This window comes from Gossypium arboreum, chromosome 12 (genome assembly GCF_025698485.1).
Source record: "Gossypium arboreum isolate Shixiya-1 chromosome 12, ASM2569848v2, whole genome shotgun sequence".
NCBI classification, from domain to species: Eukaryota; Viridiplantae; Streptophyta; class Magnoliopsida; order Malvales; family Malvaceae; genus Gossypium; species Gossypium arboreum.
Genome location: NC_069081.1, coordinates 11,568,659 through 11,573,395, shown reverse-complemented (window position 1 = coordinate 11,573,395; position 4,737 = coordinate 11,568,659).

Sequence of the window (4,737 nt, the reverse complement as noted above, 5' to 3'; positions counted from 1 at the left end):
CAATAGTTTTAAAATGAAAGTGTTTTCAAATGAAATCTTTTATTTTCGGTAAACAAAACATGGGTTTTTTATGGACTGATAAGGAAGTGGCACACTGAATCCCCGGCACCAAGTCTGTAAGTGTTCTTTTTCTGCTTTAAATATTTATATAGAACTATACTGTAAATAATACTGTAGATAGTACTGAGCCTTAGGGATAGCGCTATTGATGATGTAGTATTAGGACTACAAGACTGGAACCGTAGCTAAATTGTGATTGCGCGAAATAACTCTGAAACTCTATCTATTCATAAGACATTACGTAATAAACAAAGTGAAACCAAGACACTAATGTCATAAAATTCGTAATCAGATAAATCGTTATGAGTACAAGGGCTACTCGGGGAAAAGGCCGTGGTCGAGGCCGAGGTAGCACTCAAGCTGGATCTGCGTCATTTGAACACATGCCTACTGGCGAGGTACGTCCACCACCGGTTAATGAAAATGGGCCGTATGATCGGGCCGCAGGGGATGACGCTTTGTCTCAGGCCATGTTGAGGGTTTTGGAAAGGGTGGCCGGAGCTAACGTCGGGCCCATGAATAGGGGGTCCATTTCTGAACGACTTCGGGCCAACGGAGCTGAGATTTTTAGGGGCGTATCTCGAGTGGCCCCAAATGTGGCTGAGTACTGGTTGGAAGCCACCGAGCGGATCATGGATGACCTAGACTGCTCAGTAGAACAAAAGTTGAAAGGGGCGGTTTCGTTACTGCGGGATGAAGCATATCAGTGGTGGATTACTGTGAGAGAGGGTACCCCAGCTGAGAGGGTAACATGAGAGCTGTTCAACAGACCTTTAAGGCAAAATATGTTGGAGCTAGCTATGTGGATGCACGCAGAAAGGAGTTCTGAATCGACTCGTGGAAATAAGACCATTCTTGAATATGAGGCGAGTTTCTACGATTGAGTCGGTATGCTAATGGCATCGTTTCCACTGAATACGAGCACATCGTTCGTTTTGAGGATGGTCTCAGAGATGAGTTAAGGGTGCTCATAGCTCCGCAGAGGCGAGGGAGCGAGATTTCGCTGCACTAGTAGAGAAGGCTAAGATAGCCGAGGAGGTGAAACAAACCGAACGGAAGAATCGTGATAGGGATCGGAATCGGTTCAGGAGGGATGCTGACCAGCGGGTGCTGTAAATCGAAATGTTAAGAGAGCTAGGATGGAGGAACCGGTTCGAGCAGTTTCGGTGAACATAGGTAGACCACAAGTTTGTGGGGATTGCGGCAAAACGCATCAAAGAGAGTGCTGAAAGCGTTCTAGGGCTTGTCTTCGTTGTGGGTCTAAGGAGCATAGGATTAAGGATTGTCCTAGGAGGCCACTCGAGCTCGTGTGGCGAATAAGGGGTGGCGACCGGCTCAACTCTGTGAGGATGGACCGCCTTGCCAAGAGGTCGTGGACAAGGTCGCGGTGGTAATGGCCTTGGACGTGGGGCACCCGGCAGGGGTATTGGTAACGCGGATGCTCGTCAGCCAGCCTTGGTGTATGCTGCTCGTCGCCGCGAGGAGGGTGATGCACCTGATGTCATAACTGGTATGTTTTTATCTATGGTATACCTTATACTGCTCTGATTGATGTGGGATCAACCCATTCATATGTGGCATATAACATTTCTGGCGCACTGGGCGTGCACTTCGAGGAGACTGTATGTGGGGTGTCTGTGATAAGTCCTTTAGGTCATTCGGTTAAGGTAGAGAAACTCTTCAAGGAGGTGCCTCTGGAGATTCAAGGCAGGGTTTTCTGTGGGGATTTGATGGAGTTACCGTTTGAAGAATTCGATTTGATACTAGGGATGGATTGGTTGACCAAGCATAAGGCAACTTTGGATTGTGCAACTAAGAGGATGGTGTTAAGGATCATCAATGATGAAGAGGTAATGATTATTGGAGAACGAAGGATTACTTATCCAATGTAGTATCGGCGTTGAGGGTCGAGAAACCGATGCGCAAGGGATGCGAGGCATATCGGCTTTGGTAAGCCAAAGTCAAACCGAGGATCGATCGTGGAGACCCTCAGAACTGTTAGGGAATTCCGGGATGTTTTTCCGGAAAAGCTTCCTGGATTACCTCCGAATCGGGAAGTTGAGTTTGGAATCGATTTGTTGCCTAGAACAGCTCTAGTATCTATTGCACCCTATAGGATGGCACCGAAGGAGTTGGTGGAACTGAAGGCTCAAATTCAAGAGTTGTTAGATAGAGGCTTCATTAGGCCTAGTGTGTCTCCTTGGGGAGCACCGGTCCTGTTTGTGAAGAAAAAGGACGGAACGATGCGCATGTGCATCAATTATCGCCAGTTGAACAAACTGACGATTAAGAATAAGTATCCACTACCAAGGATTGATGATCTGTTCGATCAACTGAGGGGAGCTTCGGTATTCTCCAAAATCGATCTTCGTTCTGGATACCATCAGCTAAGGGTAAAAGAAGGGAATATTCATAAAACAACATTTCGAACTCGATATGGACATTATGAGTTTGTGGTCATGCCGTTTGGGCTAACGAACGCACCTGCAGCTTTTATGGATCTGATGAATCGAATATTCCAACCTTACTTGGATCGGTTCGTAGTCGTCTTTATCGACGATATTCTGGTATACTCTGAAACAGAGGCAAAGCATGATGAGCATCTCCGTATTGTGCTGCAAGTGTTAAGGGAGAATGAGCTCTATGCGAAATTCAGCAAGTGTGAATTCTGGTTGAGGGAGGTAACCTTCCTAGGGCATGTGGTTTCGCAGGGGATTAAGGTGGATCCTCGTAAAATTGAAGCGATTCGGAATGGAAGCCACCTAGGTCGATGATCGGAAATTCGGAGTTTTCTAGGGTTGGCAGGTTACTACAGAAGGTTTGTGGAAGGTTTCTCAGTGATGGCGGCACCTTTGACAAAACTCATAAGGAAAGGAGTACCATTTGTCTGGACCGAGAAACAGCAAAAAGCTTTTGATCGGTTGAAAAAGGTATTGACCGAAGCGCCAGTGTTGATTCAACCGGTGTCTGGGAAGGACTTTACCGTATATAGCGATGCGTCACATGTGGGGTTAGTTTGTGTACTGATGCAAGAGGGCAAGGTGGTCGCTTATGCATCGCGACAGCTTAAGGCTCATGAGGTGAATTACCCTACGCATGATTTGGAGCTAGCAGCAGTGATTTTTGCGTTAAAAATTTAGAGACACTACTTATATGGGGAGAAGTACATCATATACACAGATCATAAGAGCCTAAAGTATTTGTTGACTCAGAAGGAGTTGAACTTTAGGTAACGAAGATGGGTAGAGTTGCTTAAAGACTACGACTGTTCGATAGAGTACCACCCAGGAAAGGCTAATGTGGTGGCAGATGCGTTGAGTCGAAGGGTTGTTAATGATTTGAGAGCCTTGTTCGCACGATTAAGTCTATACGACGATGGAAGCTTGTTGGCGAAGCGCAAGTAAGGCCTACTTGGACCGAAAGCAGATTAAGGAAAAACAGTTGAAGGACGATTCATTAGCTCTTCGGTTCCAGCAAGTTAAGAGTGGTGAGAACGAGGATTTTGGGTTGAACACTGAAGGAGTTCTGTGCTTTCGTGGAAGGGTTTGTATTCCAAAGGACCCTGAATTGAGGCAGTTAATTCTAAAAGAGGCTCATGGTGGACTCTGTGCCATGCATCTGGAGGGAATAAGTTATACCGAGACTTGCGAGAGGTGTCTTGGTGGCCGGATTAAAAGCGAGAGGTGACTGAATTTGTTGGGAAATGTTTGACGTGCGGCGAGTTAAGGTGAGCACCAATTGCCGTCGGGATTATCGCAACTGTGAAAATTCCACTATGGAAGTGGGAGAGAGTAACAATGGACTTTGTGAGTAGGTTACCTTTGACACCCACCAAGAAAGATTCGGTGTGGGTAGTTGTGGATAGGTTAACAAAATCTGCTCATTTCATACCTGTTCGTACTGGCTACTCACTGCAAAAGTTGGCCAGGTTATATGTGGCGGAGGTAGTGCGACTGCATGGGGTGTCAGTGTCTATAATTTCTAATCGAGACCCTAGGTTTACGTCTCGGTTTTGGCGGAAGTTGCAGGAAGCGTTGGGTACACGATTGGATTTTAGCACCGCTTTTCACCCACAGACAGATGGACAGTCAGAAAGGGTTATTCAGGTTCTGGAAGATATGTTAAGAGGTTGTATCATTGATTTTCGTGGATGTTGGGAGGACTACTTGCCGTTGGCGGAGTTTGCTTACAATAACAGCTATCAAGCAAGTATTCAGATGGCACCATATGAAGTGCTTTATAGGCGAAGATGTCGTACAAGCGTGTTGGACGAGTTGGGTGAACGACGAGTGCTTGGACCGAATTGGTGGCGGAATCGAAAGCAAGCTTAGGCGATAAGGGATCGGTTAAAGGAGGCATCCGATGAAGAGATGTAAGTCGATGCGATCTGAAGCGCAAGGAGATTGAGTTATTTGTTGGGGATATGGTTTTCTTGAAGGTTTCCTTGGAAGAAAATTTTGAGATTTGGTAAGAAGGGTAAGTTGAGCCCACGGTTTATTGGGCCTTACCGAATTGTTAAGCGGGTTGGACAAGTGGCTTATCGCCTAGAGTTACCACGATCGCATCGTATCCACGATGTTTTCATGTATCCATGCCGAGGCGGTATCGATCGACCCAACTCATATCATACCGATTCTGAGAGATCGAGTAGCGATTAGATTTAACTTTCGAAGAGGA